Source organism: Onychomys torridus, chromosome X (genome assembly GCF_903995425.1).
Source record: "Onychomys torridus chromosome X, mOncTor1.1, whole genome shotgun sequence".
In the NCBI taxonomy this organism is placed as follows: Eukaryota; Metazoa; Chordata; class Mammalia; order Rodentia; family Cricetidae; genus Onychomys; species Onychomys torridus.
In genome coordinates, this window is record NC_050466.1 from 93,590,349 (window position 1) to 93,615,698 (window position 25,350).

Genomic DNA, 25,350 nt, shown 5'->3' on the forward strand with positions numbered 1-25,350 from the left:
CTCTCTGCCTTTTGGTTACTTTGGATAAGGATTTGTCTATCTTGTTTTTCTCAAAGAAACAACTGTTTCATTGATTCTTTGTATTGTTCTCTTTGTTTCTATTTTATTGATTTCAGCCCTCAGTTTGATTATTTCCTGTCATCTACTCCTCCTGGGTGAGTTTGCTTCTTTTTCTTCTAGAGCTTTCAGATGTGCTGTTAAGTTGCTAGTGTGAGATTTCTCCAAATTCCTTATGTAGGCATTTAGTTCTATGAACTTTCCTCTTAGCACTGCTTTCCCAGTGTCCCATAAGTTTGGGTATGTTGTGCATTCATTTTCACTGAATTTTAGGAAGTCTTTAATTTCTTTATTTCTTCCTTGACCCAGTGGTGATTCAGTTAAGCATTGTTCAGTTTCCATGAGTTTGTAGGCTTTCTGTAATTTGTGGTATTGTTGAATTCTAACCTTAAGCCATGGTGATCCAGTAAGATACAGGGCATAATTCCAATTTTTTTTCCCTATCTGTTGAGATTTGATTTGTGACTGAGTATGTGGTCAATTTTAGAGAAGGTTCCATGAGGTGCTGAGAAGAAGGTATATTGTTTTGTGTTTGGGTGAAATGTTCTATAGATGTCTGTTAAGTTCATTTGAGTCATAACATCTATTAGTTCCCTTATTTCTACGTTAGGTTTCTGACTGGAAGATCTGTCCATTAGTGAGAGTGGGGTGTTGAAGTGTCCCACTATTAGTGTGTGGGGTCTGATGTGTGGTTTAAACTTGAGTAATGTTTCTTTTACAAATGTGGGTGCCCTTGTATTTGGGGCATAAATGTTTAGAATTGAGACTTTGTCTTGATGGACTTTTCCTGTGATGAATATGAAATGTCCTTCTCCATCTCTTTTGACGAATTTTAGTTTGAAGTCTATTTTGTTAGATATTAGGATAGCTACACAAACTTGTTTCTTAGGTCCATTTGATTGGACAATCTTTTCCCACTCTTTACTCTGAGGTAATGTCTGTCTTTGAAATTGAAGTGTGTTTCTTGTATGTGGCAGAAGGAGGGATCCTGTTTCCATATCCTTTCTGTTAGCCTGTGTCTTTTTATAAGCAAATTGAGTCTGTTGATATTAAGAGATATTAATGACCAGTGGTTGTTAATTCCTGTTATTTTTTGGTTTCGTTGTTGTTGTTGGTAGTGTGTGTGTCCCTCCTTTAGGATTTGTGTGAAATTATCTATTACCTGTGTTTTTGTGGGTGCAGATAACTCCCTTGGGTTGGAGTTTTCCTTCTAGTACTTTCTGTAGGGCCGGATTTGTGGACAGCTATTGCTTAAATCTGGTTTTGTCTTGGAATATCTTGTTTTCTTTATCTATAATGACTGAAAATTTTGCTAGATATAGTAGTCTGGGTTGGCATCTGTGGTCTCTTACTGTCTGCAAAACATCTCTGTTCAGGACCTTCAGGCTATCCAGGTCTCCATTGAGAAGTCAGGTGTTATTCTGATAGGTCTGCCCTTATATGTTACTTGGCCTTTTTCCTTTGCAGCTCTCAATATTCTTTCTTTATTCTGTATGTTTAGTGTTTTGATTATTATGTGGTGAGGGGACTCTTTTTTGGACCCAGTCTATTTGGTGTTCTGTAAGCTTCTTGTAGGCATGTCCTTCTTTACATTGGGAACATTTTTTTTCTATGATTTTGTTGAATACATTTTCTGTGCCTTTGAGATGGAATTCTTCTCCTTCTTCTATTCCTATTATTCTTAGGTTTGGTCTTTTCATGGTGTCCCAGACTTCCTGGATGTTTTGTGTTAAGAATTTGTTGGATTTAACATTTTCTTTGACTGATGAATCTATTTCCTCTATCGTATCTTCCACACCTGAGATTCTCTCATACATCTCTTGTATTCTGTTGGTGATGCTTGCATCTGTAGTTCCTGTTCATTTACCCAGATTTTCCATTTCCAAAATTCCCTCAGTTTGTGTTTTCTTTATTGCCTCTATTTCAATTTTCAAGTCTGGAACTGTTTCCTTCACCTGCTTGATTGTCCTGTCACACCCCACACACCCCCCCCACACCCCCGCCTTGGCTTTCTTTAAGGGATTTATTGATTTCTTACAATTTTTTGTTTGTCTTTTCCTTGATTTCTTTAAAATAAGTTTTCATTTCCTCTTTAAGAAGCTCTATCATGTTCATAAAGTTAGTTCAGGATCGTTTTCTTCTGTTTCATCTGTGTTGGGATGTTCGGGTCTTTCTGTTGAAGAACCACTGGGTTCTGGGGTGCTGTATTGTCTGTTATGTTGCTGCATGTATTCTTACACTGCCTTTTACTCAGTAAGTTTGGGATAATTATAGGAACAGGTGTTGATTCTTGTGATGTCTTTGTTGGGTGGGTCTTTTGTTCCTTTATTGTCTGTTTGATGATGATGATGATGATGATGATGATGATGATGATTTACCCTGAATGGCCAAGGATTCTGGTGATTGACTGGTTGTCAGGTCTAGTAGGGTTTGACTCAGCTGAGGTTTGTGGGGGTTTGGGTGCCTAGATCCAGCATATCCTCCAGTTCTTCTGGCTGATGTGGGCTTTTCTTGTGCCTATGGGCTCTGCTCTTCAACTGGTGTGGGTTGTGCCTATGGACTCCATTCTTCCATCAAGTGTAGGTTTTGCCTGTGCCTGTTCTTCCGATTGGTGCAGGTGGTGCTTGTGCCTCTAGGGTCTGCTGATGGTCCTGGAGAGGGCTGTTCATGGGGAGGCTCTTCTTCCAATTGGTGCAGGTGGTGTTTGTGACTCTAGGGTCTGCTGATGGTCCTGGAGAAGGCTGTTCACGGGAAGGCTCTTCTTCCGATTGGTGCAGGTGGTTCTTGTGACTCTAGGGCTGATGTTGCAGGGGATGGTTGGCCAGGGGGAGGATGAAGGGTTTGGTGGGTCTGGGAGGTTGAGTTGGTCTTGTAGGTCACAGAGTCCAGTGGGTGGCAGCAGTGGTGGAATGGCATGCCTCGGGACCCTTACCTGCTGGCCAGCTGCTGGGGCTGGATAGGAGAGGGAGAGGCACAGGATATGCCCTGGAGCTTAGAGCCTAGAGATTGGGGCAGTTTAGCTGAGAGACCAGTCATTCACCCCTTCTTCCAGTTAGTGCAGGTGGTGCTTGTGGACCAATTTTTTCTTGTGACAAATGTAGCGGTACCTGTGAAATGCGTCATCAAAAATGTCCATAGTTTACTCTGACCCAGCACTTTCTTAAAGAAGAATGAATCCTGAGGAAATCATTAAACAAATGCAGTAAGATGTATATACATAGGTGTGTGTTAGAGTAGTGAAAAAAATCACGTGTACATGTTCACAGCAGTAAATTGGTTGAATAATCATGATAGCTCCATATTCTGAAATACTATACTCATTAAGCATGAGGGTGGGGTGTATATTTACTCGTATCAGTAGAATTCATGGCTACCAAGTGTCTATTCTCACTCATATATGGTTATTCTAACACAACCATTATAATCACATCTTTTTTTAATAATGGTGATTGTGATAGGTTTTCACCATATATGAATAACTGTAACTACATTCTAAATACTTATCTGTATACGCAGAGAAGCTGGTGAGAAGTAGTCTCCAGTAAACAGTACATATATACCTCTTAGAATAGCTACAATTCAGAACAATGACAATACCAAATGCTATCAGGGATGTGAGGAAATGGGAACTCTCATTCATTGCTGGTGGGATGTAAAATGATAAACACTTTGGAAGATTGGCAGGTTTCTGCAGCTCTAAACATAATTTTCTCATATGATATGGTAATTACACTCTATTTGCTCAAATGAATTGAAAATGTACATCTATACACTCAATCTCTGGTAGCAAAATATAAAAATAAAAATTTATGTCCACACAAAACCTGCTCATAAATGGTTCTTGTAATTTAACACACAATTGTCAAAATTGGACATAAACAAGACGTCCTTCAGTAGGTGAATGGATAGATTGAATGTATATTTATGTGATGTATTTATATCGCTTTGGTCATTATTTAATTTGCAATTCTCAGATGTGATATTGAACATCACTTTTAAATGCTTATTTTGCATATGTACATTTTGGTGAGATGTCTGTTTATGTATGTTTTCCGATTTTAAAATTGGGCTTCTGATTTTCTTATAGGCTATAAAGGCTCAGGAGAACCTAGACTAAAGGAGGATTAAGAGCAATATCAAAGCAGAGGCATTATTTGGATCCTGACTTCATCTTATTTAAAAAAATATATATTTATTATTATTTTTAATTGTCTCTTAACTCTGTGCATGTCTCTCTCTGTCTCTCTCTCTCTCTCTCTGTGTGTGTGTGTGTGTGTGTGTGGGTGGGTGGGTGGGTGTATGTGTGTACATGCACAAATGAGTGGAGGTGGTGCCCATGAAGGCCTGAAATGAATGTTGATTCTCATAGAGCTGGAGTTACAGGTGGTTATGGGGCATGCAGTATGGGTGCTAGAAATCAAATTCAGGTCCTCTGCAAAAAACAAGACATTATATTAACCACTGGGATATATCTTCAGCCTCTCAAAGACTACTGTAAGTGAATAACTGACTTTTAGGTAGGTATTTGAGGAAATCTCATGGAACAAGGTTGTTTGAGAATGATAAATAAACATGTTTTCTTAAAACCTCTTTTTGTTTTTTTTGTGTTGCCCTGGCTGTCCTGGAACTTGATCTGTAGACCAGGCTGGCCTCAAACTCAAAGATTAACCTGCTTCTGCCTTCCAAGTCCTGGGATTAAAGGCGTGTGCCACCACCACCACCACCGACACCCCTTTTCTTTTCTGTAGCTGGAGAACTTCTCTCTAGCCCCCGCCAAGCCCTGTTAGTCCAACAACCCACTTATAAAACAAACACACAGACACTTATATTATTTTATTTAAACTGCTTGGCCATTAGCTCAGGCCTATAATTATCTAGCTCTTACTCTTATATTTAGCCCATTCCTATTAATCTATACTTTGCCACGTGGCTCATGGCTTACCAGTACCTTACATCTTTCTTGCCATGGCAACAGCAGGCAGTGTCCGTCCCTCCACCTTCCTGTTCCCCAAATTCTCTTCTCTGCTTGTCGCGCCTATACTTCCTGCCTGGCTACTGGCCAATCAGAATTTTATTTACACAGAGCAATATCCACAGCACTTCCCCTTTTCTTTTTTTTTAAGGAAAGTTTTAACTTTTACATAGGAAAATTACATATAACAAAACAATTATCAAGCAAGAATTACAGTTACAAATTAAAGAAGATATCCTATCTATCTTATATTTGTGAGTCTAAGGTTTTATGTCTAATTTATCTTTTATCATTACTGACGAAATTATAACTATCTAGTCTTCAACCACATCAAAGACCTCAGAAGGATATAATATTACCTGAGAACCGGGAGAAGGATGCAAGCAACTTTCGGGAGTCTTGCAGGGTAGACAGAGACAGCTGGCAGCCTGGACAGTCACCTAATGTTCCTTTGTAAAGTTGGGGCATCTGTCTTCAGCCCACAGGGCTAGAGTCTCTTGGTCACTTTTTTCAGTATCCTGTAGAATGTCTGGCAGTTTCCTCTGCAAAGCAGGAACCTGAAGGACCATTTTGTCAAGCAAATTTCAGTGGTCACTTTTCTATGGGTCCTGCATGTCCATTTGATCAAGCAGTCCAGGCAAGAACAGGTTTTTTTTGCCCAAATGGCTATTTTTGCCAAGATGAAGATAAATTCCATATGAAGTGTCTTCAATGCCCATCCTCCTCTCTGAAGTAAATTGGTGCTGCCAGGAGCAGACATGTCTCACTGTCCAGAAAGTCTAAATTTTAAAAGTATTTTAAATGCCATATTCTGTAGGTCTTTGAAATATTTGAAGATTACCTATCTATCTGAAATATCTCTATGTATATCTAGAAGACTTAACTAACATGGCTATGAGTATGATTATCATAGATGATTAATTATTAATCTATTTTTAATTATCCATTACAATTTTAAATGAGCTATATAAACATAATACCTTAAATAAGAGTAGAACTATACACACAGTATAAGAAAATTAACTTTAAGTTTGTATCAATAGACTAAAATCTATACCAATGTAAAACATTTTAAACAAGTTGTTGCTCTTTAGAAGTAAGTTTCTTAATTTACACTTTTTTTCCTATTACATCTATATCAGTGAGCTGACCACATCAGTGGAAAGTGGCACATCCAAGAATATATGGGCAGCATGAACTCAACTTGATGGGTTAAAAAAAATAGAAAAGAGGAAACAAAGTTAGGAGGTGTGCTGGCTAGTTTTATGTCAACTTGACACAAACTTGGGTCATTTTGGAAGAGGAAATCTCAATTGAGAAAATTGCTTCACAAGATTGTCCAGTGGGCAAGCCTGTGGTGCATTTTTCTTGATTGATGTTCAGTATGTGAGGGACCAGCTCACTGTGGGCAATGCCATCCATGGGCTGGTTGGTGCAACAAAAAACAGGCTGAGAAAGCCATGGGGTGCAATCCAGTAAGCAGCACTCCTCCATGGTTTCTTTTTCAGTTTCTGCCTTCAGGTTCCTGCCCTCCTTGAGTCCCTCCTATGATTTCCCTCATCCCCTCCCCTCCCCACATTGTTTTGATCACAGTGTTTATTCACAGCAACAGAAACTGAAGACAGGTACTGAAGATACTAGGGGCTGGATCTGTGAGAGGGTAAATAGGATCAAAACATGCTGTATAACATTCTCAAAGAACCAATAACAATTTTTTTTTTTTTTTTGGAAGCTGAGGATTGAACCCAGGACCTTAAGCGCTCTACCACTGAGCTAAATCCCCAACCCCCCAATAACAATTTTTAAAAAGAAAATAGTGCAATTAACCAATCCAACTGCTAGAGTATTAAAAATAACTTTATATTTACTATATATTGACCTTTATTCATCCTCTTGTCTCATCCCAAAAGCTCAACTTGTCCTGAATTTTTTTTATTGTTACCTTGTTATTCTGTTTTTATAGATTTCATATATAAACATAAAATATGTATTTTTATAATCTTGCATGCTTTTGAATTTAGTTGGTTCAACAAAGCAAAATAATGTTATATATGGATTTTTCTGAAACTTGGATTTCTCACACCGTATTATCTTACGATGGTCAATCTGTGTTGCAATATGTACTTTTAGTAGATTCTTTTATGCTGTTGTATTTTTGGAATATACCAACATTGTGTTTAGCAATTCTTGTGTTCTTGGTATTTTTTTTTTTGACTGTTGTTTTCCAAATAGTGCTTATATGTACTTTCTAAACTAATGGTTCCTTTATGTGTTCAAAACATTTTTGGAGTGTATAGCTAGAAGAATTTCCAGTTCATGTTCAGTATGGACAGTGCCAGTTTTGGGGGGAGAGCATTTAAATTTATAATCCCAGCAGCAATGTATAAGAGAGTCCAATGACCCAGATATTCTTCTGTACTCTGTCATATAATATTATTTTTCTTAAGTAGTTTTTTATCATTTTAACCATGATGTTCTTTTCTTAAATTTCTAAGCAGAGATTCATTTCACATATTATATTGGCCTTATGTTTTTCCTCTTCTATGAAATATATGTTTGTTCTTTTTTTCCCATTTGTCTATTGCATTATTTATCCTTTGCTGTTGATGTATAGTTTATGTATTATTCATGGAAATACTTTATTGATTAGATATGGTAGGTATCTGCTTTCATCTTGAAGCTTGTCTTCATTTATTTTAAGGTTTTTTTTAATAGGTACATTTTTTAAATTTTTATATTAACTTTACTTGTATTTTGTGGATAGAGCTTTTATATGCTTTAGAGAAATCTTTCTGTATGTCAGGGTCTAAAAGATGTTGCTCATATTTATACCTAAAAGTTTAAAAGACTTAAGTTTTATATCTGACTTCCTTATCTGGAGTAGACTTTCATTTTAAAATTAGATATAACCATTTTTTCTATCTCCATTTGCTAAATGACCCCATATTTCCACAGTGTTCTTCAGTATTTTGTGTTTTATATCAAAATTCCATCTGTGCATGGCTCTGCTCTGTGTTCATTGATCAATTTTCTACTCTTTTCTCAGTTTTTATCTGTAGAATTTTTTTTCATATATTTCCTCTACTTGGGGAGGGAGAAATTGTAGTCCAGTGTGTCCCCACAGTCATCCTGTCTCTGTTTCATGAGTACTGGTATTACAGATACATGACATCATAACCAGCTTCCCCCAGTTTTTTAAATTAAGCATTACACAAATTTTCAAACATACACAAAGGCAAAGAAAATGTAACACTCACTTTTATACCTGTTACAAACTTGTGTTCAATAATTAAATATTGGTGAATGTCATCTTGTCTATAGTTCCACTCAACTCCTATTGATCTTCTCTAGTATTTCGAAGTAAATTCCAAGGAACATCCTTAAATATTGAGCATGTGTCTCTAAACAGCAGTTCTCAACCTTCCTAATTCCATGACCCTTTAATCCAGTTCCTCTTGTTGTGAGAACCCCCCAACCCCATTTTGTTGTTACTTCATAACTATAATTTTGCTACTGTTACAAAATGCAGTGTAATAATGTAAATATCTGGTATGCAGGACATCTGATATGCAAACTCTGCAAAAGGGTCATTTGATCTCCAAAGGAGTGGCGACCCACAGGTTGAGAACCAGTACTCTAAAAGAAAAGGGATGGGGCTGGAGAGATGGCTCAGTGGTTAAGAGTACTGGTTGCTCTTCCAGAGGTCCTGAGTTCAATTCCCAGCAACCACATGGTGTCTCAGAACCATTTACAATGAGAGATCTGATGCCCTCCTCTGTCATGAAGATGTACAGGAAGACAGAACACACACACATAAATAGATAGATAGATAGATAGATAGATAGATAGATAGATAGATAGATAGATAGATAGATAGATCTTTATTAAAACAAAAAAAGAAAGAAAAGTGTAGCTAGAGTTTTCCTGCCTGGCCGACAGTCAGGACAAATCTCTCTCACCTGCCAGGCCCATGGATGCTCAGACCCAACCAAGTAAACACACAGAGACTTACATTACTTATAAACTGTATGGCCATGGCAGGCTTCTTGTTATCTAGTTCTTATATCTTAAATTAACCCATTTCTGTTAGTCTATAAGTTGCCACATGGCTCGTGGCTTACCAGTACCTTACATCTCGCTTGTCATGGCAGGGGCTGGCAGTGTCTCTGCCTCAGCTTTCCTGTTCCCAGAATTATCTTTTCTGCTTGTTCCACCTATATTTCCTGCCTGGCTACTGGTCAGTCGGCATTTTATTTACACAGAGCAATATTCACAGCACTTCCCCTTTTCTTTTTTTTTTTTTTCAAAGGAAGGTTTTAACTTTTACATAGTAAAATTACATATAACAAAACAATTATCAAGCAAGAATTACAGTTACAATATTAAGGAAGATATCCTATTTATCCTATATTTGTGAGTCTAAGGTTTTTATATCTAATTTGTCTTTTATCATAACTAAGGAAAATTGTAACTATCTAGCTTCAACCCCATCAAAGACCTCAGAAGGATATAATATTACCTGAGAACCGGGAGAAGGATGCAAGCAACTTTTGGGAGTCCTGCAGGGTAGACAGAGACAGATGGCAGTCTGGACAGTCACCTAACCACGGTGAGTTCATATGTGCCAAGAGATACTATTTCTGTGTATATACCCACTACCTCTGGCCCTGACATTTATTCCTCCCTTCCTTTCACAATGATCCCTGAGCCTTGGGAGGAGGGGTGTAATACTGATGTCCTGTTTAGGGTTGGACATTCCACAGTGTTTTATTCTCTGCACCTTGACCAGTTGTAGGTCTCTGTATTAAGCACCATTTATTGTAAACAGAAGTTTCTCTGATCAGAGTTGAGAGATGCATTAATCTATAAGTTTAATGATAAGTCATCCATAGTTGGTTTAATACTATGTCCATTTAGCAGAATAATAGTAGTAGTTTCTCTCCTAGGGCCTAGGGCCTGTTTAGCCACAAGTTATTGGCCCAATAATGGTATCTGGTATGGGTTTCATCTTGTAGAGCAAGGCTTAAATCCAATCAGAAAGTGGTTGGTTACTTCCAGGATGCTCATGACACTATTTTGCCAGTGGATATGTCTTGCCAGGCTAGTTGTTATTGTGGCTCACAGGGTTTACATCTGGGTAAGACTGATGACTATTTTTCTCTCTCAGCAGCACTATGAAAGCTATGCAGTAGGGATAAAGCTTCCAGGTCAGTACCAGTACCATGATTTCTCCATGTTTTGTGACTCAGGTATGTGTGTCTTCAGCAATATGGTCTTACCTAAATAGCATCAGCAGTAGCCTATACTGTTTAAGAATCTATGGGACCTCACTGTCTAGCAATTCCAAAAGTAACCCATTCTTGGGACTGACAATTTTATTTTATTTTTTTAGCCTGTAGAGACATAATGATCCCATTATAGAGTAATTTCGTGTTCTCTCTCTCCCTCTCCCTCTCCCTCTCCCTCTCCCTCTCCCTCTCCCTCTCCCTCTCCCTCTCCCTCTCCCTCTCTCTCTCTCTCTCTCTCTCTCTCTCTCTCTCTCCCATATATATATGGAAGGTTCTGTAACTTTCCACATGACTTTTCTTAGTGTTAATTATTCCTCCCTATATCATTACCTTCTCTATCCTGCCCTCCCATCCTACCCCACTTTAACCCTTCCTGTTCCATTATTCCCCTTTAGCCTTTTATGCCACCGAGGTTTATCTCCCCTCCCTGAAAAGGTCCACAGCCTCTTCCTAATTTCCTCTAAATGGGTATTCCAAATGAGACATACATATCTGAAGATTCAAACAGAAAGCATGTGAAATTTGTTTTATGTGTGTGGGTCAATTCCATCTATTTACTTGCAAATTTCACAATTTTGCTTTTCTTTATGGCTGAATAATCTTCCACTGTGTCAAGGTACCACATTTTGATTATCCATTCATCAGTTGATGGACATCTAGGCTATTTCCATTTCCTGACTATTATGAATAGAGCAACAATAAGCATGAATGAGAGGAGTCTCTAGAGCAGGAAATGGAGTCCTTTGGGTTTATACCCAAGAATGGCATAAGCTGGATCATGTAGTAGGTCTATTTTCAGCTTTGTGAGGAACCTCCACACTGATTCACATAGTGACTCCATCAATTCATACTCCCACAAGCAGTGAATAAGTGTTCCCCCTTTTCACATCCATTCCAACATTAGTATTTCATATCTTAGCCATTCTGACTGGTAAGATGAAATGCCACCGTAGTTGTAATTTGCATTTTCCTGATGCCTAAAGATGCTAGACATTTATGTGTTTCTAAAGGTGCTGGACATTTTTAAATGTTTCTTGGTCATTTGTACTTCATTTTCTGATAACTCTCTTTAGTTTTGTGCCCCATTTTAAAATTGCGTTGCTTGTTTTCTGGTATTGTACTAGTTTTAAAATGAGTGAGAAAAAGCAGCCCCTAACAATCAAAAATTGCTCTGACATTTCTTAAAAGCTTTCCTGCTGCTCATAGCAAGGTTGAGTTATTCTCTGGTGGAAATAAAGATTCTCATAAAATATCAGCATCAAACAAGGTCTTTCTGAACCAGAATGCTAGAACAATAAGACTACTCTGTAAATTTGTCTACCACAAGCAAATACAAGAAAAAAATTTGCAATCTATGAAATACTAAACTCTCTTTTCTCAGATAAAAGATTAATGATTCTTATTTCTTTACCAATTACAACTTTGGCCCCAGAGTAGTTAGCTCTTATTATTATAAGATATATTAAGATGCCCAGCCATATAATAGTCTCTGTTTCTTAATAACATCCAACCCAGAGTCTCATTTTTTATTAAATTTATTCATTTATTTTATATCCCAACCGCAGTTTCCCCTCCCTCCTCTCCTTCCCCCACCTCCTCTCTGCCCCTTAACAAAATCCACTCCTTCTGTTTCTGTTCAGAAAGGAGCAGGCCTCCCATGGGTATCAACAAAGCATGGCATATCAAGTTGAGATAGGACTAAGAACCTCCCTTGTATTAAGGCTGGGGAAAGCAACCCAGTATGAGGAATAGGTTCCCAAAAGCCAGAGTGTGACCGACCCCTTTAAACAAACAAACAAACAAAACAAAACCAATTGTAGCAGGCTTTCTCAGACTGCCAGCCAAATCATGACACAGAAACTTATTAGTTATGAATGTTCCACCGTATCTTATGCTTGCCCCACCAGCTCTTATAACTTAATTTAACCTGTTTCTATTCATCTATGTTTTGCCTTAGGGCTTTTTACCTTTTTTTCATTCTGTATGTTCTGCCTTGCTACTTCTTCCATATCTGTCTGGCTGGCCCCCTGCTAGCTGGCCCCTGACTACCTGGCTGGCTCTCCTTTTCTGTCTGCCTGTCAGCCCTGCCTATCCTTCTTCTGCCTCGCTATTGGCTGTTCAGTATTTTATTGGACCAATCAGGTGCCTTAGGCAGACTAGGCAAAACAGCAACACATCTTTTCATAGTTAAACAAATGCAGTGTAAACAAAAGCAATACATCTTTACATAGTTAAACAAATATTCCACAACAACCAATCACATAGCAAAAGCTTAAGTCATGTTATGAACCCTTTTAAAAACCTGAATGGTCCACCCCTAAAACATTTGGCTCCTGGATCTGGGAGAAAGTCTTGTTTCCTAGATCAAATAAGGATCCCACAGCTACACAGGAGTGTTTCTGGCTTTTGTTTCAACCCTTCTGTAAACTGTAGCAGTCCTGTGGGAAAGGCTGAGACCCACCAGAAGGGCTCTTACTAATTTTGGCAAAAACTGTAGAAAGTTTTTTCCATGTTTATATATTTTATGTAATTTCTTACTAATGCAGAAGAAATGTTGTGGATAGGATAGTGATTCGAGAACCAGACCCTGGGCTTCTTTGCCAGCAAGCACACACATGTGCACATGAACACACACACACACACACACACACACACACACACACACACACACAAGTGATGGAGGCCAGAAAAATAATTAGAGACCTGAGGCTAAAAGCCTCTTGAGTTACATTAACTCATGTTCTACTTTTCCAGCTAAAAATCTCATTCCTTTCACATTCTGTTTGAGGGTTATTTTATAACATTTTCATGTGTACTGGACCCTGAAGGGGAGGCATGGAGGAGTCCAACTCCAAATTCAGTCTATTAGAGGAAAATGTCAAAGAAGGAAGCAATTATAAGAAAAGCAACATCACCAAGAGGGGAAATAACCTCAGGATGCAGAAGGACATGAAAGACTTTGTAGTGACCCAAGCCAGTACTTTACTGACCGGCCCTTTCTGTCCTCTCATCCAGTATCTCCAATTTCCAGGAAGTGTTTTTCAGCATGAGTAGAGATAAACAATCTGCATTGTTTGCTTGAACCATTGTGAAGAGAAGGGCAGGAAAGGACGTCTCTCAATCTCAACACCACCTCTTTCATCTTCCATGGTCCAATAATGGGTGGGGGTGAGGGGTGGAAAGGGGCCTAAAGTTAACTCATGGGATTGTATATGAAGGGCATAAGCTTCAAATAAAAAATAGAGTATTTTATACTTTGACAGCTCACATGCTAAAATGAAACAATACAGAGAAAATTGGCCATGTCCTGTGCAAGTATGACAAGGAAATTTGAAAGGTATCCTAGTTCACTGACGGGTCGTAACAAAACACCATGCTGGGTGAATTAGCAACAAAAATGTATGAGCTTTCAGAAGTGGGGGCTGGATACTGGGCTTTAGATATTGGTCACTTTGGTTTCTTCTAAGATTTCCCTCCACATGTGCAGATGGCCATGTTCCCACAGTGCTATCACATGGGGTATTCTCTATGCACACAAATACATGTCTTAATCTTTTGTAAGGACACAGGTCTTACTGGATTTGGGTGACCCACATGAATCAATCATATTCTGAGGTACGGAGGGTTAGGACTTCAACTTATGAATTTGAGAGAGAGAGAATTCTGCCCATCCATAACAAAACTTACTATGCATTTAAAATTAAATTAAATTTGAATACACACAAAACTACTTAAATAATACAGTTGAAGTTATAAATATAGCCAGACTATATTATAAACACCTTTAATATTATGACTTAATTTTAATTTAGAATGATTGGAAAAATCAATAAATGATTTGGTTTGGCTTTATATTCAGAAAATTTTACATGGAGATTTATATAAAATGTCAGCAATACCTTAATGATATATTGGAATCATCAGAATACAGGCTATGCTCTGAGTGCCCATGATTCTCAGGGAGGAAGGAAGCACCAACCTCCTGTGTGTGTGGTGGTTAATTTTGTCAGTTGGATTGGTCAAGTCCAAGGCGATTAGTCAAGTGCACCTCTGGGTATATCTTCGAGGCTGTTTCTAGAGAGGATTAACTAAGGGAGGAGGTAGAGGGGGAAACAATACAAGGACAACAGTGGAACTTGAATTTGGGGCCCAGACTGGGTCCAGGTGGAATAAAAGAAGAAAAAGAGAGGGACCCAGAGCACAGGCATTTTCTTTCTTTGCTTCCTGAGTGTCATGATGTGACCTACTCTATTTGACCACATATTCCTTTTTATGAAAGGGCTGAAAGCATTTAAAATGGTGACCCAAGGACCAAAGGGATTGTTCAGTGGTTAGGGAAACTTGCTGCTCTTCTGGAGGACCTAGATTCAATGTCAGCATCTACCTGGTGGTGCACTACCACCTGTAACTCCAGTTCCTGGGCATCTAATACCCTATCCTGGCCTCCAGCAGGCACTGGGATACACATGTTGCACAGACATACATGCAGACAAAACACCCCTATACATAAATTTAAATTAAATTTAAAAAATAGCAAAAACGGTGAGCCAAAATAAATTCTTCCTTAAGTTGTTCTGTGAGGTACCACATTATGGTGATGAAAAATTCAACTGACATGCTCTGAAACTACCATATGTATCAAATGTACAAGTAATGAGACTATCTAAACAGTTCCTCTGCCCAACTGTTCTTCAGCGGAAGAGCCATTCTGCATTTACTCCACTTTTTGAATGGCTATCAGACAGTCTGCTCTTTAATTCCACCATTCACTTTGTCACATTCCTTGGGGGGAAAATATCTAAGAAAAGACACCAACACAGAAATAACCTTAAAACTTATTAAGAAGAGCAGACCTTGAATTCTTGCATCTTTAATGAGGAGAGGTCTGATCCCATAGGGCCCCCTCATCTTTTCACATGACCTGCCATAGGACCGGTCCATGAGGGATAGCCCTCAGCTCCTCATAGGTTGGACAGCAGAAGGTGATGGAAGAAAGTGTGTTAGGCATTCAGTAGATTCTAGCAATGACATGGCTGGGAACTGTGAGGAAACCAAAACTAACAAGGAGAATATGGCAAGTGTTAAAGGATTCCTAGAGCCCTCTCCATTTCCAACTACTAAGGTTATTTTAAGGACCAACTATTTAGTTCAGGTTTTCTTTTCTTTTTTAAGATTTATTTACTTATTATGTACACAGAAGAGGGCGCCAGATCTCATTACAGATGGTTGTGAGCCACCATGTGGTTGCTGGGAATTGAACTCAGGTCCTCTGGAAGAGCAGTCGGTGCTCTTAACCTCTGAGCCATCTCTCCAGCTGCTAGTTCATGTTTTCTAAGTACTTAAAAATGAAGGGCATTAAGCAAATACTTCTGTTTGGATACCCACTGTAAAAGTGATTCTGGGCTTCCCCTGTGGGCACAGGACAGGCACATATAGGACTTTCCCTCTCTAATGTTACAAAGTCTAATTCTCATCATTTCATATACTAAGAAAGCCTGGGAGCTGAGATGTGAGTGAACATGTGTGATGAAATTGGAGAGCCATGCTGAGCCAGCCACGTCCTTTGCTGGCCCTGGGAAAGCTGGACACTGCAGCAAGAGAGCTGGTCCTGATCCCCCAAGGCACTCAGATGAGTTGGCCCCACCTCTCACCACAAGTGAGGGAGAACTGACATTGATGGCCAGTGTAGGGGAGCTGGCTCCCCCACCTCACCTGAGGAGTCGGCCCCAGTGGTCTGGACTGACCAGCTCTGCTACCACCCAGGCCCACAGCCGGGCCTTGGGTTGGCCCATCCTAACATCTACACACATACCCAAATTTCAATCTGTTCATTCGAAAATGCAAATCCTCGGCGGTCTTGTGACGGTACTTGTCAGAGAGAGCCATGTACATCTTGCATTGAATTGCCCTATGTGGCTGGCACTCCTGTGCTATTTTGAAGTCATCTGTAAGTGAAGAGGCCATCTTACATTTTGGCTGCTGTTTTAACTTTTAACATTTGTTCTTTGTATTGTTTGTTTTGTTTTTGCCTTTTGGTTTTTTGGTGTTTCAAGACAGGGTTTCTCTGTGTAGTCCTGGCTATCTTGGAACTAGTTCTATAGATCAGGCTGGCCTCAAACTCACAGAAATACCCTTGCCTCTGCATCCCAAATGCTAGGATTAAAGATGTGTGCCACCATCACCCAGCATAACATTGGTTCTTTAGCCTTCTGCTGGAACCAATTAGATACAGTTACTAAAGTATCACCATGCTGAAAAGCCATCAAAACAGGGAGAGAGAAGAACAGGTTTTGCTCTGCCCACGACACATCCCCAGCAAATGAAATAGCTCTCTTCTACACACACTCAAGTAAAAAAAATTAGGGAATGTAAAAAATCTGGTAAGAAACCATAAAGAATGAATTGTATATTAAAATATACTGACCCCATAAACTTTATTAAATCTATCAAATAAACAGTATGGGTATAGGGGCTGGGGAAATGGCTCATCCAATAGTGTGTTTGTCATGCAAGTATAAGGACCTGAGTTCAGATCCCCAGTGCGCATGTGAAAAGCCTGTTGTCTTAGTTAGGGTTTCTGTTGCTGTGATGAAACACCATGACCTACAGCAACTTGGGGAGGAAAGAGTTTACTACATTCACACTTCCAGCTAACAGTGAATCACTGAGGGAAGTCATGGCAGGAACTCAATCAGGGCAGGTTCCTCTCAAAGCAGGAACTGACGCAGAGGCCATGGAGGGGTGCTGCTTACTGGCCTGCTTCCCCTGGCTTGCTCAGTTTGCTTTCTTATAGAACCCAGGACCACCAGCCCAGGGATGGCACCACCCACCATGGGTTGGGCCCTCCCCCATCAATTACTGATTAAGAAAATGCCTTACAGCTGGATCTTACGGAGGCATTTTCTCAATGGATGTTTCCTCCTCTCAAATCACTATGGCTTGTGTTAAATTGACATAAAACTAGTCAGTCCACACACCTGTCATCTCACTGCCGGAGAATAGGATACACAGCTCCCTTGGCTTGCTGGCCAGCCACTCTAGGTGAATCTGAGAACTCTTGTCTCAAAAAATAACACGGGGAGAGAATGAGGATAACATCTGACATTGACCTCTGGTTTCTACACACATGCTAGCACACCTGCATGCACAGACACACAAACACAGGTGTGAACACATACGTATACACAAATATAAAACACTGGTATATATCACACACACAAGAAAAGCCTAGAATAAAGTGCAGAGAAAGGGCGCTATTGTAGTAGTGATGACCTCTGACCAGGAAATCTGTGTTTAAGAGGTCAGACAGGAAAATACATTCCAATTCAGTATTTAAGTTTATTTATTCACTTTTATGTTGTGTTTTTGACACAGGGTTCACTATGCAACCCTAACTGTCTTAGAGCTTGCTATGTAGACCAGGATAGCCCTGAACTCACAGAGATCCCTGCCTCTGCATCTTGAGTGCTGCTGGAGTCACATCATGCCCATTAAACTGATCTATTAGCTCCTTTTTCATATAGGAAGAAATGAATAAAGCTACAAAGAACTGGAGTGGGGAAGAGGGATGAAAGGGCATGGCAACTGACTAGGAAATGTTTTTCCCCTGGGAATGACTGTGTGGTGGTTCAAGCTGATGATGGGTCAGGCTTAAGGAGCCCGGGGAAAGGAGAGAAGCTTCCCTTAGTTTATCAAGTTAAGCTAGCAGGTACGTTGTACCAGTCTGTCAGGGGTCAGAGAGCACAAACAATTCAGGCAATAACTTAGAAAGCAGCAAATGTGCCCGGCTTTGTTGTAGGTAAATACGGTTGTCGTGTACAAATAACGTGAGGAAGGAACTTTCCTTATGCTTTTGTTTGGTTGGTTGTGATGCTTTGCTTTTTTTTTTTGCCGTTCTGGGCATTGAACCCAGGACCTTGCACATGCTAGGCAAATACTTTACCATCCCCTGGACCTGGAAAGACTTTTTAATTGGCTCTGTGTTCCAGAATCATAAAGTTCAGGTAAAATTCAACAATGTCGGACCTTTCTTTCATTAAAAATGAATGATATTTGTTGCCAGGCAACTCAAGTATATGTAAACCTCCTGAACTTTGCAAAGCCGTGTCCCCAAGCATTTCATCAAATTTTCTTAACTGTCCAGGCAAGGTTTGTCCAGGTAGTAAGCCAGCCATGAGCCCTTCGAGGTAAGGAATAGACAGCACTGAGATGATGCACTGACAGGAAAGAGACGATATAGGAGACTGAGTAAAAAACCCTGTTTTAATAAGCTGAGTGGAAATGACAATAATGGGTGACATTTACTTAGCACTTACTTTATTCCAGACAGCACCATCAAATACTGCGCCTTCCCCTCTAATTATACTTAAAGTATAACTTCGGAGCATGGGGCATTTGTGCGGGAGCGCAGGAGTGGGGGTTGCCAATGAAAGCAGCTGCCTAGGCTTTGCAACTCTTTCCAAGCCCCAAAGCCCCTCTGGGAAGCCGGGGTTATTTTCACTGACAGTTGGTTTCCGGGTGCAGCTGGGACAATTGCTTCCCTTTGTTTAATTTCCTTCTTTACTAGTCCAAGGCCCTGTTCAAATTTTCTTCTCAGATGTGTTTGCTTGGGGTTTCCTTTCCCTGAGGTGTATCTACCACACAATCCTCCCACATCAAATGTCTAACTTGATAATATTTTAGGAAAGGATACCTTTGACTTCCTACCTTCTTTTATTTTCCATTTCTGGACCATTACCTCTAGTCTTCTCTTCTCCAACAAACGTACAGGCTTCCTATATGTTGTTCCACCTCCAGGCAGAAAGCAGCATCTACCTTGATTAAAATAATCTTCTCTAAAATATCGATGAATACGAGGATTCTCGGGCCTCCCATTTGTATTTAGACAGTTCAGTTCCTTGGATCTCTTGGCTGCTCCAGCTACGTCTCCGTGTCTCCAGCCATAAACTGTTGATAATAATAGCCATACTTCAAAGAGTCCTCATGACTCTTAAATGAGTTCATCTATAAGAGATAATTCTAATGTGTGCCACAGGGCAAGAATTCAGTGTTTGCTGCTGTTTTCACTACTGCCGTTAAGCCCCCCGGCAGTGACAGTGGACCATGTTCTGGGGGTGGGGGTGAGGGTGGGGGGGGGGGGGCACCACAGATAGTCTTAGATGTTTCTCTTTAACTGAAGCATGCTAACACTGGGAAGAGAATTTAACTTACCAAATTCAAAATTTCTGGATTTGTCAACAACAGTGGTGCGATACAGCTCAGCACTGCCATTGGGAAAACACACACACACACACACACACACACACACACACACACACACACACCTGCTCTGCTCCTGAGGGGCCTGAAGTCAGGTAAAGCTGGATGTTTCACTACATCACAGAAAATAATTTCAAGAGACTATGTGTGAAGCAAAGTTAGTGAGTTTATTATTCCAAGATAAGGGATAGCACATACTTCAGATTTAAGCACGGGTCTGGAGCGGGGGTTGGGGGTGGGGGACCGAGTGAGGGAAAGAGGGGATACTAGAAGTGGGGATCACTGACTTTGAAAAAGGACAGTAGACACACCAAGGAATGGATGCAGATTTCGGGAGAGAGAGAGCTGTGCTTAGCGTCTTCTGTGGTTTTCTAAGTTTCATTGCTCAATGGCTTCAAGATAAAGCAGAGTTTAAAAATTAAGTAAAACTATATGCTTCTCTTAGGAAATTTCCTTTTGTAAATGAAACTGGAAAGTGGTTTTATGGGGTTTGCTGTTTAGATTTCGGGATGCCAGAGGAGTGCTAATACAGTTAAACCATTGTTTGTGTGTGTGTGTATGTGTGTGTGTGTGTGTGTGTGTGTGTGTGTGTGTGTGTGTAGGCTAGCCTCAGACATCTGCCCATCTCCAGCTGCTTAATTTGGGGACCACAAAGGAATGCTACTATACTCAGCTTTTTGATATGAACTTTGGCCATCAAGACTGGCTTACTGAGTGAGCTCCAGAACATGTCTCAAGCAAGTGGATGGCTCCTGAGGTTGACCTCTGGCCCCACACTCATGTACACACAAACCCCATCAGACAGAGACAAATACACATATACACCAAAAACTTAGTAACAGTTATTTCTGGGTTGTCCAAATTACATCTTCCAGTATTTATCAAGTACTTAATAGTACTAATGAATTACTCTCTAAATCGTAAACTAAAGCTATTTTCAAAATATATGCAGGAATTATTAATGGCATGGGGAATATCAGCAAACAGTTATATGAAAAACACAGGATAAAGCAAAATTATATAAAATGTGGTCAAGGCAAGTACCTACACAGATGGTAGTAAAAATCAATCTAAATGTTGAAGACATTGTCTCTGGGAGTATAAATGGGAGTATGTAAAATTTCTAAGTTTATTCGATTCTCAATGGTGCATGCACATCATTTTTAAAATGAGAAAAGGAAAAAGCCACAAAATTAAATCCTGGTATAAATATAGGATAAAGGATATGAAAATCGTTCGGGGAAGAAAAAGAAGTGCTTTGAAACACAGAAATCTGTTCCTCTCCTGACTATCAAAGAAATGCAAATGGAAACAATGCTGTGAGGCAGATTTTCACCCATCACACTGATAAACAATTATGTTAAAGATCACAATCGATGCAGGAAGCAGTTGTAAGCATTTCATACCTAACCTGCTTGGAAACCTATTTTCCTCTAACTGGAGAGAAAGGCCTGCAGAGGCTGATTTCACGGAACACTGCTGCCCTCTTCAGGAAGCTAGTGTAATAGATCCAGGCTCTCTTCCATTTTTTCCCTTCTTTTCAATTTCCTTTTTTAGTTCAATCCCGTTCTTTTTTCTTTCTTTCTTCCTTCCTCCCTCCCTCCCTTCCTTTCTTCACGTATTTTGGCCTTTCTGTATTGCCTTTTCTTCCTTTCTTTTTTAGTTGATTTGCTCATAAACACGAGCCTCCATGAAGGCTTTACTCCAAGTGAGCTGTACCTTACGCCATGGATACTTAGCAAAAAGAGATGGAGAGAACATTGTATGAAAGGTAAAGGTGTATAAGAGTTTGTTTATAGTGCACTGGGGGCCAATCACTTCGCTGGCTCACACTATCACTTTCTCTGCCTTACATGCCATTGACAAGAAGTACATTTTCGGTTGAGCCTAGCCTTTAATGGCTGAGCCATTAATATCCCTAGGAGGCCTGCTCTTTTCTCAAGGGAAACAAAGGAGGAGTGGATCTAGGGGAGAGGAGTGGAGGGAGGGGAGGCTGCAGTTGGGATGTAATTTATGAAAGAAGAATAATTAGAAAGAGAGAGAGAGAGGAGAGAGAGGTACATTTTCAAATGTCCCTCCTCTGCAAAAGTTGGTGCTCCAAGGAATTCTGTCAAAGGCCCTCTGCTCCTCTGACCGTCCACGGGTGACAGCAAGACATGAGGAATGTAAAGACTCAGCATGCATACGGGCTTGGAAGGCAAAGTCAAAAGGCAAATGCACTAATGGAAGCTGGGCCCTAACTGAAACGAATCTTGATAATGGCAGAATAACAGCAGCGAAGGTGTGGACGAGGGAGCACTAGGCTCCTTTCTCTCTCAGGGGGCAAAGCAAGGAAGCAAAGCAAACCGAAGCGGAGACTCTTGAAAACAACACTGCTGGGGTCTGGCAAAGAGCCAAAGATTAGGCACCAAGCAAGCCATCTTCAAAGTGATGGGTTGTTGTGTTTCAGCCACCCTGGCTCACGTCCTTTGCAGTGAAGGGATGGCTGGTTTTGGCCTTGAAGATTCAATCCCAGCCTGCAGTTCTTTTCCTTGAACAGGAAGATGTAGAAGACAGTTTTCATGGTACTGTGTACACCTGTACTATCCTGTGTAAAAAACAGCTAAATAAATGGTTGGTTCAAGACATTTGTCTTTACTGAACTTGGAACTTAGAAGGAGGCATTCAGTATTGCTCACAAGAGCTGTCAGGAAACAAACCAGACAACAAGAAGGACCAAGACATTGTAAGTGGAGGCATACAACAGGCTCTCTAAAACACAAAGAAGCTGAAGTAAGACTGTCCAGGATATTAGGATCTGTAACAACTGTCATATGAGTGTGGGAACTCATGAAAGTCACCAGCACAATGAGGCAAGCTGGGCACTCAGAAAATGGCCTTGGAAGAAGACTGATCTCCCTGAGCATGTTAAACTGTCAAGGACTGTCCCAACAACGACCAAATCAGCAAAGCCTTAGGAAGCTAACAGACTTCAAAGAAACTTGTTAAAATGTTAGCAAAGGACCAGGCATAGCTTAGTTGGGAAAGTGCTTGAATTGTAAACAGGAGATCCCGAGTTTACAGTAAACTTGAAGTATGGCAGTTGACACTATTGACTTCAGGCAACAGACCAAAAAGAAGAACAGAGTCCAGGAAATTTATTTTAAGGGTTTAACTCATAAAATTGCTGAGACCAAACCTACAAAGTACCAGGAAAGACTGGTAGATTCATGACAGCACTAGTCCCAGGAAGCTGGGGAGAGTTTCAGTACCTGGCATGATCACCCTTATGTGAGTAGACTTAAGTGAAGCTATTGGCTGCCACTGACATGTGAGTGCAGTTTACTGCATCTTTATGCATATGCTGCCATGCTGGTCACGGTCATTTTTCATAGGTGTTGAGTTGGGAAGGGCTATTTAATTGCTTCTGTCCCCTGGCAGCTGGCATAATATTTTGGGGTACCATAGATGCTAGACTGCAGGAAAGTGGCTTTCAAATCAAATCCAGCTTGAACTATACAAGTCTTGAGCCCTAAATTTGAGGTGTCTTCAGCAACAGGAGCCCACCCTCAACCCATGAGATGTAACCAAGGGCTACATCAGTAGTTTTTGTGTTGTCTGGGGAGTCATTTGGACTATCCTGACCATTTGAAAAGAAGTTTCTTGTGCCTGGGGTTTTTGTTGGTCTATGGTTCTATGGGGAGCAATTGTTAACCCAAGTGTCTTAACTTCCTTTAAGCATCTCTCCTAGAAATGGCAGCAGAAACAATAGTAGAACAATGGTAATAACAATGGACATGTTATTTGTAAAAGAAACACTACTAATGCTTAAATCACATATTGACCCTCACACATTGATAGCGGGAGTCTTCAGTACGCCACTCTAACCAATGGACAGGTCATCAAGACAAAAACTAGAAAACCTCTGGCCCACATGCAGCTGAGGCGGGCAGGACTTAACCAAATGCAACCCAGGATTTCTATCCCTGGCCCACAAAAGGACTGCAGTAACACCCACGCAACTAAACAGGACCCCACCCCACGCCATAGGCACCAGAGAGTTGGGCACTATTATGATTTCTTTGTGATGAGGAAGCATGGTCCTGCTAAGTGCCATGACAGACTGAGCAGGACAAGGAGACCCACACGCAGGCCTGGGCAGTTCACTCCAGGATCCATGGAGAGCTGACCCTGTTTGCAGGGGTATGGATGAGCTGACTGTGAGGGCGTGAGAATGGAAGAGCGGGCCATGCCCCTCCCATAAGCTATATGGTGGCATACTCTCCCATATGCCATGTGGTGGCATGGGTGATGTCTTCCTCTCCTTGACCCTAGCCACCTGCAGCAGGTGAGGGACCTGACCCAACACCTCACCAGCTGCAGCACTCCAGAGAATGAATGTGGGAGATCTGACCCCACCCCTCATCTGCCATATGGTGGTGTGGGGTGGGTGGCGGAGAGATGCCCTACCCCCTACCCCTCATTGCCTGTGGCGGGAGAGAGAGCTGGCCCTGCCCCTCGACAGCTGCAGCACTCTGACAGCGGCCCCTGCACCTCACCTGGACAACACAGCAGAGCTGGCCCTGCTGGTGTAAGAGTGAAAATGCGGACCATGAGGGCATGAAAGCAGAACTGGCCCCGCCCCTTGCTTATCTGCTGCAAGGGGTGAACTAGCCAGGGCAATGCTAGAGACCTCACCATGGTGGTGAGGACAGGGGAGAGCTGACAAGCTGACCAACCCTATAACGACTCAGGCCTAGAACCAGGGTTATGAGTTGGCCTATCCCAACATCAGCCCATCTATAACCTGCAAGAGCACATGAAGTAACCAGTCCTGCAGACCTACGACACAGAGCAGCAAGAGGTTATCCAAGAGGAGCCCAGCATCGATAGTGTAGCAGAAACTAGAGGCCTCGAACCAGACCAATGACTCTTTGCAATGAACACTTCCAAGTAAAGATATATAGACACAAAAAGTCTCTGCATGATTCACTGGGTCACAATGCAGCTTTCATGTTGAGATGTTTCCTTTTCTTTTTCTCCCTTTTCTTTTTTCTTCTTTTTCTCTTAAATTTTACTTTATTGGGGGGGGGGGTGTTGCAAGGGCAGAGGGTGGATATGAAGGGGTGGGAAATGAATAGGATCAAGATGCATGATATGAAAGACACAAAGAATAAATAAAAAGGTAAAAAAAGAAAAAAACTCTGTAATCCCAGCACTCGGGAGGCAGAGGCAGGTGGATCTCTGTGAGTTCGAGGCCAGCCTGGTCTACAGAGCTAGTCCAGGACAGGCTCCAAAGCTACAGAGAAACCCTGTCTCGAAAAAAGAAAAAAACTGAACAGAAATAGTGGAGCTAACAGACGTTATGAACCAAATGGACCTAACTAGATATCTACAGAACATTTCACCCAATCACTATATATATATATATATATATATTTTTTTTTTTTTTTTCTCAGCACTTCATGGAACTTTCTCCAAAATTGACCACATGCTTGGTCACAAAGCAAGTCTCAACAGACATGAGAAAACTGAAATTACCCCCTGTATCTTATCAGACCACCATGGATTGAAGCTGGATTTCAACAACAGAAACAGAAAACTTACTAACTCATGGAAACTGAACAACTCTCTACTGAGTTACCACTGGGTCAAGGAAGAAATAAACAAAGGAATTAAAGGTATGCAGAATAAAAAGAGGAACATAAATTGATACTGAAAAAAAAATCAAAGACAATAACCTTTGATGTGAAGAATAAATATGTGCATATAGCAATGGTGGACATTAATAGTTAA

The 25,350-nt window shown here is 40.7% G+C and overlaps 1 long non-coding RNA gene across 3 annotated transcripts in view; it reads right to left on the reverse strand.

The window, feature by feature from the left end:
- LOC118573999 overlaps nt 1-25,350 on the reverse strand; it is a 94,001-nt gene that overhangs the window by 19,903 nt on the left and 48,748 nt on the right. The window contains exon 5 of one of the 3 annotated variants that reach the window (XR_004943683.1): nt 19,055-19,263. The exons of 1 other annotated variant lie outside the window; for it this stretch is intronic. This is a non-coding gene — a long non-coding RNA (uncharacterized LOC118573999). Of the gene's footprint in view, nt 1-19,027; nt 19,264-25,350 lie in introns of those variants that run through there. One more of the 3 variants, XR_004943682.1, reaches the window with a different exon arrangement.